This window comes from Chiloscyllium plagiosum, unplaced genomic scaffold, assembly GCF_037043375.1.
Source record: "Chiloscyllium plagiosum isolate Xiang-an unplaced genomic scaffold, Cpla_swu_hap1 HiC_scaffold_33, whole genome shotgun sequence".
Lineage (NCBI taxonomy): Eukaryota > Metazoa > Chordata > Chondrichthyes > Orectolobiformes > Hemiscylliidae > Chiloscyllium > Chiloscyllium plagiosum.
The window spans coordinates 18,620,234-18,635,748 of NW_028270171.1; the positions used below are offsets into that span (position 1 = coordinate 18,620,234).

At 42.6% G+C, this 15,515-nt stretch overlaps 1 protein-coding gene across 25 annotated transcripts in view; it reads right to left on the reverse strand.

Annotated features, from left to right (window-relative positions):
- Positions 1-15,515, reverse strand: part of LOC122542270 (activating transcription factor 7-interacting protein 1-like) — a 191,431-nt gene that overhangs the window by 109,105 nt on the left and 66,811 nt on the right. Inside the window, exon 3 of one of the 25 annotated variants that reach the window (XM_087978324.1) lies at positions 7,540-7,601. The exons of the other annotated variants lie outside the window; for them this stretch is intronic. The gene's annotated coding sequence lies outside the window, so the exon portion shown is untranslated. The remainder of the gene's footprint in view (positions 1-7,539; positions 7,602-15,515) is intronic. 25 annotated transcript variants of the gene reach the window in all.

Sequence of the window (15,515 nt, forward strand, 5' to 3'; positions counted from 1 at the left end):
TGGGTAAAGTGTTGGAAAAGGTTACAAGAAATCGGATTTATAAATCCTCTAGCAAGGAATAAGTTGATTAGGAAAAGTCAACAGTTTTGTGAACAGTCCCATGTTCCTAACCATACCCTGAGTTCACCTGCCTTTCCCATTAGGTAAACTGCATTTATTTCAAAGACATCAGTCCTACCTCATTGTCTGCTTTATTCATGCCTGCCCTGTTTGACTTGCTTCTTTTGCCAACTGATCTTTTTCTTCATTATTTTCCTGGGTCCCACCTTACTAGTTTAAATCCTCTAAAGCTGCTCTAGCAAATCTCCCTGTCAGTCTATTAGTCCCCTTCCAATTCAGGTGCATTATGCAGGTGAACCTTTCTCCCCTGTACCAGCTCTTCAGCCACACATTTATCTGATCTATCCTCATATTCTTACCCTCACTAGCACACAGCCCCCAGAGTAACTACCCTTGAGGAACTCCTTTTTAAATTCCTGCCTAACTTCTTATATTCTCCCTTCAGAATCTCATCCTTTTCCCTTCTTAAGTTGTTAGTTCCAAATGTGTACAAGGACCTCTGGCTGGCACCTCTCCCCTTTGAGGATATTCTGCACTCATAATTGATACTGGCACCAGGGAAGCAACATACCATCCTGATTTCACGTTGTTGGCCACAGAAACATCTGTCTGTGCCTCTGACTAGAGGGTCCCCTATCACAACCTTCTTTAGAAGCTTTTTGAAATAGCAATATGCTTATTCTGAGCATTTTTCCAATAGCTCCCTTAATTATCTGGCACTGCATCCCATGACCCATTTCTTAGCCTAGCATGCTAGTTCACCCCAGCCACCTCAACTTTCATGCTCATGCATGCCCTAAAACAAGGGCAACTGTCATGATCACAGGTCAGAAGTACTATGGCCATCTTTAGCTTGTAATTTCAAAATATGAATTTTACAAGAGGGCTGATACAATCAAAAATGAATGGACGCAAATTCATTGACTGTCTAGAGACAGCCCTGTGTAATCAAAGAATCCCTACAGCGTGGAAGGAGGCCATTCAGCCCAGAACCCACACTGACCCTCCAAAGAGCATCTCACCCAGGCCATCCCTACTCCATCTCCGTAACCCTGCATTTCCTATGGCCAATCCATCTAACTTACACATCTTTGGACTGTGGGAGGAAACCTAATCAGACACGGTCGAGAATATGCACACTCCACACAGTTGTCAGAGGCTGGAAACGAACCTGGGTTCCTGGTACTGTGAGGCAACAGTGCTAATCAGTGAGCCACCATGTCACCCCTAAAAAAGTGTGAAGGAACTTCAAACAGTGTTATGGACCAAAACAGACCCCCTCAAAATATTTCAAGAGAGCCTCGACCCTAACGTTTTAAGCAGGTTTAAGGTGGATATTCCAGGAGTGATGCAGCTGGTCAAATCACTCAGTTTGAAATGAAAATTTATTTAAGCGAACAAAAGAAAACCAGATTTAGAGTAGTATAACTATTTGAAAACCCAACTGACATGAAAACTCAAAACAGCTGTTCCGATTTCCTGCAACATTCCTGGTAAGAAGGTAAATTCAAACAAGGTTGTTACAGGAGAGAGATGTCAGAGAGAGGATCAGCATGGAGCTGTTTCTTTGAGTCCCCAGCTAAAACCAACCCAAAACTACGAAAAACCCTGAACTGGGAGAACTGGCCACTCCCCTTTCATTATACAAGTGTTTAAAAGAACCTGAAAGCCTTTTCTGATTGTTGACTAAGGAAGCATCTGTTAGCCACTATTAAAGTAGCCAGTTCAGACATTTCAGTACCTCTGCCTTTACGATCCCTCTCAGAAAAAAACCAAGGACAAAATAACCTTATTAAAGGAGCAGCATCGTCAGATAAGCAGAGTCAAAACACACTGAACTATGCTCCCTTGATACTACAAAAACAACAGGCTGACAACCCCCTGCTCAAAAGCACACCACCTATGTATTACATTCCACAATGCATTTTACCCTTTGACGAATACACAAGAACAGAGGTTTAAAAAGTCAGCTGCAAGTGTCTTCTGGAGTGCAGCAGTTGGACTGAAATTCTCCTATGCTATGGGCTAAGATGCCCACTTTTTTCGCCTGGATTCAATCATTAACATACTGTGAAGCTCTGTACTAACCTCTGTATTACAGGCACAAGGGACACATTCAATGCTAAGTCAGAAAGCTAGCAAGCCAGACAAAACACAAAATGACTCATCCTGAATGCTCCAAGTAAGCCATGGTTGAAAAAGAAAAACAATCTAATCTCCATCAACCGACATAACCAAAAGAATTTTAAAATCAGCTGTTGAACTACCAATTTCAGACCCAATCTTCTCTTTAAAACTGGATATAAAATTCAATTTTCTGTGGTTGCCACTACCTAGAGATGCCTTTGTTCACAGGTTGTGTAATGTGACATAATTAACAATGACAAGGCTAATGAGTTACATCTGATAAGTTTCAGAAGTTTGTTCAGGAGAACAGACACTGCAAACTGTCCTTAAAAGCCATCATTTTATGCACCATGTCACTCAACCATTGAGACACATTGAACACTTATCAAACGACAGTTCACCATTTCCTGCCATACTGGGAATATTGATAACAAAAAAGTGAAATGGTAGAGTATTGACTGGGAATTACCATGAGCACAGTTTACTAATATATATTAAATATTTGTTCACAACATTCTCAAGTCCTTTATTCTCATCTGAAGCAAATTATTTCAGATGTAGTTTAGAAAGATGCAATTTTTGTTAATTGCACCTACGGGCAACTGGAGAGTACCCACACAGCTTATTTGAATTTTTCTGTACATTTTTAAAAAAAAAAGTGGTGTAAACTGAATCTGGTCAAATCATCCAGTGTTCATATCAAAAGGTCCATATTTCTTTAATTGTTTAATCTATGATGCTCCTATGATGAATATTCTGGAACTTAAAATTGTTTAAACCAGAACAGTCAAGTCAGGAACACAATTTTTTTTTCTGCTTTTATTTGGCGATTCTATGATCCTAACTTCCTTCATGAACTGATTACTTTTCAATTCTTCCACTCTGCTGTGGAGTGTATCGCTCAAATTACTTCAGCTACAGAACACAGCATTTTTGGCCAGCTCAGTGTGATATGCTTTTGCTATCAATCAGAATCAGCTTTAGTTTCTCTTATATGTCTGTCACTGATGACAATAACAGTGTATACATTGCCAAATTTTATATGGAATCTTCTAGGAGAAAGTGAGGACTGCAGATGCTGGAGATCAGAGCTGAAAATGTGTTGCTGGAAAAGCGCAGGTCAGACAGCATCTCCTGCTCCTTGGACGCTGCCTGACCTGCTGCGCTTTTCCAGCAACACATTTTCAGCTTTATATGGAATCTGCAATATAACAATATTGGTGTGCCTTTCTGTTGAGGATTGCGAAAAGTAGGTCCTATTCTAAATCCTTGCACAAATTCTGTTTCCTTCCTCTGGAATACTTTCTAGTCTTACCTGGTGTCCTTCCTCTCATAGTCTAGTCTGCTCTTTAAAGTTTATGGACACTTCAGTTATCACTAGCAGGGTCTTCTGTCTACTCTTGGCACATTTCAACATGTTTTCCAAAATTCTCTGTTTCATACCTACCACTTAACAAAAGCTTACTTTTTAAAATTTTGCATCCTTGGCCATGTCTTATCTCCTGCAGCTATAATTGCTTCTGCAAGGCGACGAACTATCTTACACAATTGTATAATTGTTTCAGCAAAGAGCTGAAGTTACAAAGAGCTGAGTTAGCTAAAACCTGCATGCAAAAGTTAAGATTAGGATGAGTAACAATGGAATGTGTTGTGGACAAGTAGATAAAAGGAGGAAAAAGAACACTCAGCTCAGCAGATTGCCCTCACGTAGGCACCAGAACAAGCCAAGTTAGTTGCAAATAAGGGATAAAACAAATAAGAGTGAGGGGCGCCAGGCTTAGAGTAGTGGGAGAAGTAAACAAGGGCAGAGCACAGCTAGGCAGGGGCAGAATACAATAAGGAATAGTATAGGTTTGACATGTGATATACTAGGCCAATGAAGTAAACGGGGAAGTACCGAGAGAGACTCAAACTGTATAAACTGCAAAGAAATTTTTGGATCGGTGTGCCTACTTGTTAGCCACCAGTCTTGCAAGTAAGTTTCAATAAAATTCGCAGCTTCAGAATTTGACTGACTGAAATTTACTGGTACGTGAGCTTTGTTTCTCACAGGATCTAACCAAAACGTAGGAGATAAGACATGGCCAAGGATGCAAAATTTTAAAAAGTAAGCTTTTGTTAAGTAGGTATGAAACAGAGAATTTTGGAAAACATGTTGAAATGTGCCAAGAGTAGACAGAAGACCCTGCTAGTGATAACTGAAGTGTCCATAAACTTTAAAGAGCAGACTAGACTATGAGAGGAAGGACACAAGGTAAGACTAGAAAGTATTCCAGAGGAAGGAAACAGAATTTGTGCAAGGATTTAGAATAGGACATAAAAAAAATGAAATGACAATGGAAGATTTCCTGAGAGAAAAAAAAACAGAAGTGCAGCTGGCAGAATTTCAAATTAATTGAATACAGTGAATTTTTAGACAGTGATGGAAGGCATTAGAAATGCTAATGCCAACAAATCAAAGCTGCAAATGAGGTGAAAAATCTAGCATTATCTTATGAACAACACAAGTAACCTTCAAATCAGAGCTGTACAGCACAGAAACAGACCTTTGGTCCAACTCCACCATGCCAACCAGATATTCTAAATTAACTAGTCCCATTTGCCACACTTGGTCCATATCTCTGAGGAGAAAGTGAGGACTGGAGATGCTGGAGATCAGAGCTGAAAATGTGTTGCTGGAAAAGCGCAGGTCAGGCAGCATCCAAGGAGCAGGAGCCCTGAAGAAGGGCTCGTGCCCGAAATGTCGATTCTCCTGCTCCTTGGATGCTGCCTGACCTGCTGCGCTTTTCCAGCAACACATTTTCAGCCCATATCTCTTTGAACCCATCCCATTCATATAGCCATCGAAATGCCTTTTAAATGTTGTAATTGTATCAGCCTCCACCACTTCCTCTAGCAGCTCATTCCCCACACACAAAAACATTTTATAGATCTAGGATGAATAATTAGGAATTTTATTCATGTAAATATTTGTCGCAGCTGCAAAATTTAATTTATTCAGATAAGTGTACATTATGCCTCCGCTTAAAAAAAGTGTTCAGAAAAATCATACCTAAAATCAATTTAAATTAATATCAATTCTTATGGAAACCTATCAAAACTGGATCTTGGGTTCTTGTGGTGCTGTATTATTGTCCCTGCCTGTCCAGAATGCCTAGGTTCAAGATCTATCCTGGAGGTACGTCTTAACAGGTCAACTAAAAACTGTTTCTTCAGACGTACAAGTTGAAGTACTGCAAGTACTATGCTTTCCTAGCCAAAGAATTTGCAAAATAAAAGTGACTCTAAAATTTGTATACAAATTTGTATTATAGTTATAGTTAATCAACACACACCTGCCTCTTTCTTTTTAAGCCATCTTTCGGGTTCTTAATGACAAACTAGCACTGTGGTGAAATAGGTTTGGAGATGGCTGACATCCAATGATTTGTGGACTCTGCCACAAAAAAGCAAAAGGTAATAGTTTCAGATAACGGTGGCTTAGTGGTTAGCACTGCTGCCTCACAGCGTCAGGAACACGGATTCGATTCCAGCCTCGGGCAACTATTTGTGTGGAGTTTGCACAATCTCCCCGTGTCTATGTGGGTTTCCTCTGGGTGCTCTGGTTTCCTCCCACAATCCAAAGATGTGCAGGTCAGGTGAATTGGCCATGCTAAATTGCCCATAGGTGTTAGGTGCATTAGTCAGAGGGAAATGGGTCTGGGTGGGTTACTCTTCAGAGGGTTGGTGTGGACTGGTTGGGCTGAAGGGCTTGTTTCCACATTGTAAGGAATCTCATCTAATTTTAAAAAAACCTTAACTGCTTGGCACCTCAGTTTACAGGATGTTGATGTGGAGGGAGGCTGCACCATGTTGTTTCACTGCCTTCCTTGGCACCATGAATGCCTCTATGCAATCGCTAGTTACACTTTGTGGTGTTCATTACAAACCAAAGTTTCATTAACACAGCTGGGAGTGTGGAAATCACTCCAGCCCAGTTAGCTATGATCATCTCCGATTTACAATCCTGACTCTGAAATGCCATTATCTTCAGTTGACCAAACACCAAAAGATAACACTTTGCCTATGATAAATGCATTTTGCAACATTTAAAAATATAGAATCCACAGAATCGCTACAGTATGGAAACCCAACTGTATTGGCCATTCAGCCCAACAAGTCCACACCAACCATCTGAAGAGTATCCCACCCAGAACCCTCCCTGGCCTATCCCTATAGCCCTGCAATTCCCATGGCTAATCCATCTAACCTACAGAATTCTGAACACTGAGCAATTTAGCATGGCCAATGCACCTAACCTGCACATTTTTGGACCATGACGAGAAACTGGAGCACCTGGAGGAAAACCATGCAGACACAGGGAGAAAGCGTGAACTCCATATTGTCAATTGCCAGTGGCTGGAATTGAACCTGTGTCTCTGGCACTGAGGCAAATGTTAACCACTGAGCCACCCTAATTAAACAAGTAGATTTCTAATTTAAATATTTCAGTAGATTCTTTGCTCCAGCTTCAGAGCAATAATACTTCAGTTGTTCTATCATGTTGCACTACTTACGTACTATAGTGGACATTTGTTAAATTAAAATCATTCAATAATGTTAATACTGTCTACAATGCCTTCAATAGATTTATGCTTCTCAACATAAAACTTTGGTAAAATTTTAGACAATGCTTTGGTCACACAACCATAGTGACTCCTATGTATTAAAAGATATTTACTTAAATGCAGTGTTAAAAAAACTAATTTCGAGTAGCTTAAAGATTCACATGCTAGCCACTGGGTGGTGCTATGTGGCACTTTTATCATTCCCAGCTTGGCCTGAAATTTATAAAACATTTAGTTATAAAACACAAGTACTCCTGGCAAAGCCAGCATTTCATATTAATCCCTAATTGAGAAGCAAGTGCTAGAGGGCAACTTCTTGAACCACTGTTAGAAGCTACAATGCAGTGGATCCTCCAACTCAAGGATCTGTGCACTGTTCAAATTTTAACATTAAATCTATGAATTTAAATCGCTCTACTACTGGCAGCATATTCAGCTGTCCAGACCTGCAGCTTTAGATTTCCCTCCTACATCTCTCTACTTCTTTCTCCTTTAACACATTCCTTAAACACCATCCCTGACAAAGCTTCTTCCAGTGGTTGTCAAACTTTGATGACATTCCTGTACAGCCACTTAAAGACACTACATAAAATGGAACAGGTCATTGAGGGCTTGCTAGACTTCAGATATAGTTAAGAATTCACTACACTTCAGAAGTACTAGCACACTGGATATGCTAAAATCAGTAAAGTCATCATATTTCCTCAGACTAGCTTTTAAATGGTGAGCCAACAGCTTCACTTACTGAACTAGCTTGATCCATTTCAATTTTTCTTGTTAAATTGAACCAGTCACCTTGGATTTCTACTGCAAGAAATAAGTAAACAGCAAGAAATTAAATGTTTAAAATGTTTTTAAAACTTCTACGCAGATATACTTTAACTTTTTTCCTAAGTTGACCACCAAAATATATTGTTTTTTTAAAAAAAATCCTGTTCTCACTTCTTTCAGAAAAAATGAATTAGGACTGCAAATCATTGGAAAGCCAGAAATGGCCTAGGTCCAGATCACTAACTTAAAATATGCAAAGTATGTTCATAAAAAATAGAAATTGTGGCTAAAAAAGGTACAAAAACAGAAATTGCTTAGGAATCTCAGCAAGTCAAGCAGCATCTGCGAGGAGAAAGCAGAATCAGTTGTTAGGTCCAACGAACTCAGTTCTGAAGAATTTACCAGACCTGCTGGGGTTCTCCAGCAATTTCTGCTTGTGTTCCAGATTGAGCATCCACTCAAGCCTTTGCGTTCCTTTTGGATCAGATGAAAGCTGAATAAATTAACATTAATTAGAAACAATGCAAAACTTGCAATTGTTCCTAGCAATATTTCAGGCAAAGTGCTTTTTGTGAATAGAAGATCAGAGTTTACAAAGACAATTCAACCTTGTAAAATAGAATGAAGATTACAAACTTAATGACTTTATTTCCGAAGAAGCTCTCAAGATGCTAGGGTGAAAGAGGTAATTGTTTGAAGCATATTTCTCCAGGATACCTAACCTGAGTAATTGCATCATTTTTCAATTTTTATCCTGAATTAATCCCCCCTTGCAAATTAAGCAAACTGAAACTAGTACCCATATTGCCACCCAACATGACAGGTCCATGCTCAGCTTGTTATTAGATGAATTCAATTAGTTATACAATGATTTCAATTCCATTGTATAACTAATAAAATAAATTTAGTACACAAAAGGAATACATTTCACCAATTTACAGGATCAATCTCCACCTTGCGTTTTACAAGTCAATTCAACCCGTAATCTGTCATGTATTTATTATTTGGTTTGTATATTCAAAGAGGAAAAGGGACAAGACAATTGTACCAGTTTTCATATCTGTGCCAAACCAAGCGGTTACACTATCTAAAAGTTTAACAGCAATAGAAAAAGGCAAACAAACTCTCAGGCAGAGCAACTGATCTGTAAGAACATTGCCTCTAAAATCAGAATTACATATATGCTCCTTATTCCACCAGAAAGCTTTTACTTTACTATATTGTAGCTTTTCAAAAGCTGACATGAGTTGGAAGCAAAACAAAATAAATCAAGTATGTTAGGAATTCTACTGAGGTCATTTATGGAAGAGGATTAATAATTTGACAAAACGTGTCCTGAAAATATGGCAAACTGACCCATAATCAATCGTTAAAGCCTGTACATAGAAAGTTCAGTATAATCACGAACTAAGTTTAGATGAGAAAGGCCATTCAACCCCATCCACCTAGAATGATCCTAAATTTATTCCACTGCAAGCTATAAAATGGTCCCAAGATTTTCTGGAAGTCAAGTCCATTTCATGCATATGATGTGAGATTAAGTGCCTCCTAACACTGGTTATAAATTTAAAATTCCAGTATTCAAATACTATATACTTTTCCTTTCAAATTTCAAAAGTCCACCTTTTCATTCCCAAAACACTGCAGTCTGGCCCAATAAGGAAATCAACTGCATGGCTTTTATCTTCAAAATGTCTTCTCGATGTATTGTCAGTTATTACTGCAGGCAGCTGTGGCCTCAGTTGGTCATAATACAATTGGAGGAAGTTATGGTCAAACTGTATTATCCGTTTTTAATTTAACACTTTACAACTCTACACAACTTCAATATCTAATGCTGAAAAAGTTTCATCCAGGCTATTTCAACATAGTTAAATTTTACGCGCTATTTCTTCTTGATCCAGCACTAATAGGCACTCAATTTCATGTGCTATTGTGCTGTGCTTTTTTTGGGTCCAGCAGCTTCAAACTCTGCCTGACTGCCAAAACCAAATCAAACCAGAGAAAAGCCGAGCTGGAAGAACTGGCCACTCCTCTTTCATTGGACAATATTTTTTTTTTTTTTAAAACTTTAAAGCTTTGTGGTGGAGGCAGTATCCGTTAGCTATAAGCAGGCTGGTCCTAAAACCCATGAAAACCTAGACATTTTGGAGCATGTGTCTTTACAACCTCCTGAAACCACCACCAAGGGCAACGTAACTTTGTTAAAAGGAGAGCATCACCACAGGAGGCTGTTCATATGTTACAACTGTCCCTCCTGGAAGGATATGGACTGCTAAATAGTAAACTTTATATTGGAGTTTTAAAATTTAGGTTGCAAGTTAGGAGCAGGACGGATCTACAAACAGATATAGTCCTCCATTTGGAACTGCATCTACCCCCACTCAGACAACTCCTCAAATAGGATGTTTGTTAGTTGTTCGACAGTCCCTTAGTCCATCGCAGGGGTGATCTAGAGTGGTTGTAATTTTATGGCACAGAGGCATCACTGACTAGGCTAACATATTAGCTACATATTAATGTAGGTGAGTTAATCATCACCTGTTTGAATCACTGCAGTCTGTGGTGCAATTACACCTACACTGCTGCTAGGAAAGGAGTTCCAAGATATATACCCTGCAACAATGAGGGAACACAATGAATTAATCCCAAGATAAGATGGTTTATGGTTTGAAGGGGAACTCTAAAGAGTAGGACAGAACTGCAATATATTGTCACTTGTATTTATGAAAATACAGTGAAATGAGTCTACGTTGCCTCTATTCAGTGCCAATTTTTAAACAAATTATAAAAAGAAATACTTGAGACAGGGTTAGGACAAAGTTCATCTTTTGTTTCCTCTGCAGTAATCTGTATTTATGGAGTGGGAGAAAGTGAGCACTGCAGATGCTGGAGACCAGAGTTGAAAAATGTGGTGCTGGACAAACACAGCAGGCCAGGCAGCATCAGAGGAGCAGGAGAATCGATTCCTGAAGAAGGACTTATGCCCGAAATGTCGATTCTCCTGCTCCTCGGATGCTGCCTGGCCTGCTGTGTTTTTCCAGCACATTTTTCAATTTATGAAGTGGCTATGGGACGGCACCTCTGATCCAAGCCAGCCCCTTAGATAGTGGCACACCCATGTATCTGCTGTCATTGTCCTTCTAAATTGGTAGAGATCCAGGTTTGGAATGTGGTGTTGTCAGAAGGACCCTTGGTAACTTGCTACAGTACATCTGTACAGTGATGGAGAGAATCACATGTTAAAAATGGTGGATGGATTGTCAATGAAACCAGCGGTTTTATCTTGGAGGGTATGAAGCTTCGAGTTGTATGCTATGCTGGCAAGTTGAGTGCATTCCAAAACTCAAGATTTGTACTTGTAAAATGGTGGACATGGTTTGGAAAGTCAAATGGCAGGTTACTTGTCACAGAATTTCCAGTTTTGGATTTGCTCTTGTAACCATTGTACTCACTGTTCAGGAACTGAACCAAACTGCACATAAAAGCAAGGAATTTAAAAAAGGGTCTTTTCATTCAGCCCTTCAAGCCTACTTCATCGTTCAATAAGATCATAGCTGATCTGATTTTAAACCTGAACTCAACATTCCAGCATCTCTCAGATAATCTTCCATCCCCATGGTAATTAAGAATCTGCCTTTGCCTTAAAGGTTCAGCATCCAATGCCTTTTGAGGAAGGGAATTCCTAAGTTATTTACCAGAGTAAAAATAGATCCTTATCTCAGTTTTAATTGGGTGCCATCTTATTTTTTTTTTACATGACCCCTCAGTTCTAGATTCTTCCAGAGGAGGAAACAACCTTTCAAACATCCACTAAATTGCTTCAAGATCATAGTTTTTCATTATGTCTGTACAAGCCACAGACCCAGTCTATCTTTCTTTATAAAGCGGTTATCGCTCTTTCCAATTATTAATCTAGCAAACCTTCTCTGATCTGCTTCCAACATGCGATCCCCATTTCAAACAAGTATGCAGTTTTGGAAAATGTAGGGGGTGATGGACTTTCAGGGCAACGTAACACGAACAGCCAAGTTTCTGGTATCAAGATGGCTCTAAGGTAATAGGTGGCACATCGGGTTCCAAGCAACCAATTGTGTTGTGTAAAGGGACTCTCTAGTCAGGGGCACAAAGGTTTCTGCGACCAGCAGCGAAAAATCAGAATGATATGTTGCCACCCTGGTGCCAGGATCAAGGATGCCTCAGAGAGGGTGAAGAATATTGTCAAAAGGGGAGAGGGCCCAGCAGGAGGTCAATGTACACATTGATACAAACAACACAGGAAGGGAAAAGGATGAGATTCTGAAGGGATAATATAAATAGTTAGGCAGGTATTTAAAAAGGAGGTCCTCGAGAGTAGTAATATTTGGATTACTCCCACGGCTACAAGCTAATGAGGGAAGGAATAGGAGAATAGAGCAGATGAATGGGCAGCTAAAGAGTTGGTGTACGGGAGAAGGATTCACATTTTTGGATCATTGGAATCTCTTCTGGGGTACAAGTGACTTGTACAAGGATCAATTGCACCTTAATTGGAAGGTGACTAATATACTGGTAGGAAGATTTGCTACAGCTGCTCGGGAGAATTTAAATTAGATGTCGGAGGGGGGGGGGGGGGAAGAGATACGGAGGAAAGATCAATCTGAGACTGGTACACCTGAGAAAAAGTAGTGAGGCAGAACACTCAGGGCAAGCAGGGACAAAGCAGAGAATAAAAAGGGACAAGGTAGGACTGATAAATTAAACTGCAGTTATTTCAATGCAAGGGGCCCAACAGGGAAGGCAGATGAACTCAGGGTTAGGAGCTGGGATATCACAGCAATTACAGAAACGTGGCTAAGGGATGGACAGGACTGGCAGCTTGATATTCCTGTATACAAATGCAGGAAGGATAGAAAGGGAGGCAAGAGAGGAGGGAGAGTGGCGTTTTTGATAAGGCATAGCATTACAGCTGTACTTAGGGAGGATACTCCCAGAAATACATCCAGGGAAGGATGGGTGGAACGGAGAAAAAATAAGGGATGATCATCTTATTGGGATTGTATTACCATTGTCAGCAGGAAATTGAGAAACAAATTGTGAGGAGATGTGTTATCTGTAAAAATAAGGTAGTTATGGTAGGGGATAATAACTTTCCAAACATAGACTGGGACTGCCATAGTGTTAAGGATTTAGACGGAGAGGAATTTGTTAAATGTATACAAGAAAGTTCTCCCAATCAGCATATTGATGTACCTACTAGAGAAGGTGCAAAACTTGACCTACTCTTGGGAAATAAGGCAAGGCAGATGACTGAGGTGCTAGTAGGGGAGCACTTTGGGGCCAGCAACCATAATTCTATATTAAAACTATTAGTGATTGATTGAATAGGTGAAATTCTAAATTTGAGGAAGGCTAAATTTGACAGTATTAGGCAAGAGCTTTCAAAAGCTGACTGGGAGCAGATGTTCGCAGGTAAAGGGACAGCTGAAAAATGGGAAACCTTCCAAAAAAAAAGAGTCCAGAGACAGTATATTCCTGTTCGAGTGAAAGGAAAGGCTGATAAGTGTAGGGATTGCTGGACAATAGGAGAAATTGAGGGTTTGATTAAGAAAAAGAAGGAAGCACATGTCAGGTATAGACAGGAGAGATTGAGTGAATCCTTAGAGTGTAAGGATGTACATATATTTGGAAAGGCAAGGACTGATTAGGGATAGTCAACATGGCTGTGTGTGGGGGAAATCATATTTCACTAACTTGATTGAGTCTTCTGAAGAAGTAAAAAGAGGATTGATGAGGGCAGAGCGATGGGACATGATCTATACGGAACTTCAGTCAGGCGTTCAACAAGGGTCCCCATCGGAGACTGGTTAGCAAAGTTAGATCTCTTGGAATACAGGGAGAATTAGCCATTTGGATACAGAACCGGCTCAAAAAGGTAAAGACAGAGGGTGGTGGCGATGGTGGAGGAGGGTTGTTTTTCAGACTGGAGGCCTGTGACCAGTGGGATGCCACAAGGATTGGTGCACGGTCCACTTCTTTTCGTCATTTATAGAAGTGATTTGGATATGAACATAGTAGATATAGTTAGCAAGTTTGCAGATGACACCAAAATTGGAGGTGAACAGCGAAGGAGGTTACCTCAGAATACAATGAGACCTTGATCAGATGGGCCAAACGGCTGAGTACTGGCAGATGGAATTTAATTCAGATAAATGTGAGGTGCTGCATTTTGGGAAATCAAACCTTAGCAGGACTTATACACTTAATGGTAAGGTCCTAGCAAGTGTTGCTGAACAAAGACTTTATTGGTCAGAGCATAGAGTACAGGAGTTGGGAGGTCATGTTGCACTTTTAGAACATTGCATATAACTCTGGTCTCCTTCCTACTAGAAGGATGATGCTGTGAAACTTGAAAGGTTTCAGGAAAGATTTATACTATAGCGACGGGGGAGAGGAGAGGAGAGGAGAGGAGAGGGAGGAGGAGAGGGGAGGGAGGAGGAGGAGGAGGAGAGGGGAGGGAGGAGGAGGAGGAGGAGAGGGGAGGGAGGAGGAGGAGGAGAGGGGAGGGAGGAGGAGGAGGAGAGGGGAGGGGAGGAGGGAGGAGGAGAGGGGAGGGAGGAGGAGGAGGAGAGGGGAGGAGAGGAGGAGGAGAGGGAGGGAGGAGGAGGAGGAAGGGGGAGGGAGGAGGAGGAGGAGAGGGGGAGGGAGGAGGAGGAGGAGAGGGGGAGGGAGGAGGAGGAGGAGGGGAGGGAGGAGGAGGGGAGGGGAGGAGGAGGAGGGGAGGAGGAGGAGGAGAGGGAGGAGAGGAGGAGGAGGAGGAGGAGGAGGAGGAGGAGGAGAGGGAGGAGGAGGAGGAGGAGAGGGAGGAGGAGGAGGAGGAGGAGGAGGGAGGAGGAGGAGAGAGAGAGGAGGAGGAGGAGGAGGAGGAGGAGGAGAGGGAGGAGGAGGAGGAGGAGGAGGAGGAGGAGGAGGAGGAGGAGGAGGAGGAGGAGAGAGGGAGGAGGAGGAGGAGGAGGAGGAGGAGAGGGGAGGGAGGAGGAAGGAGGAGGAGGGAGGAGGAGGGAGGAGGAGGGAGGAGGAGGGAGGAGGAGGAGAGGGAGGAGGAGGAGGAGAGGGAGGAGAGGAGGAGAGGGAGGAGAGGGAGGAGAGGGAGGAGAGGAGGAGGAGGAGGGAGGAGGAGGAGGAGGAGGAGGAGGAGGAGAGGAGGAGGAGGAGGAGGAGGAGGAGGAGGAGGAGGAGAGGAGGGAGGAGGAGGAGGAGAGGGGAGGGAGGAGGAGGAGAGGGGAGGAGGAGGAGAGGAGGAGGAGGAGGAGGAGGAGGAGGGAGAGGAGAGGAGAGGAGGAGAGGAGAGGAGAGGAGAGGAGAGGAGAGGAGAGGAGAGGAGGAGGAGGAGAGGAGAGGAGGAGGAGAGGAGGAGGAGAGGAGGAGAGGAGGAGGGGAGGAGGAGGAGAGGGGGAGGAGGAGGAGGGAGGAGAGGAGGAGGAGGAGAGGAGGGGAGAGGAGGAGGAGGAGGAGGAGGAGAGGGAGGAGGAGGAGGAGAGGGAGAGGAGGAGGAAGGAGGGAGGAGGAGGAGAGGGAGGAGGAGGAGGAGGAGGGAGAGGAGGAGGAGAGGGAGGAGGAGGAGGAGAGGGGAGGAGGAGGAGGAGGAGAGGGAGGAGAGAGAGGAGGAGGAGGAGGAGGAGAGGAGGAGGGGAGGGAGGAGGAGGAGGAGGAGAGGGGAGGAGGAGGAGGAGGAGGAGGAGGAGGAGAGGGGAGGGAGGAGGAGGGAGGAGAGGGAGGAGGAGGAGGAGAGGGGGAGGGAGGAGGAGGAGGAGAGGGGAGGGAGGAGGAGGGAGGGAGGGAGGAGGAGGAGAGGAGAGGAGAGGAGAGGAGAGGAGAGGAGAGGAGAGGAGAGGAGAGGAGAGGAGAGGAGAGGAGAGGAGGAGGAGGAAGGGAGGAGGAGGAGGAGGAGAGGGGAGGGAGGAGGAGGAG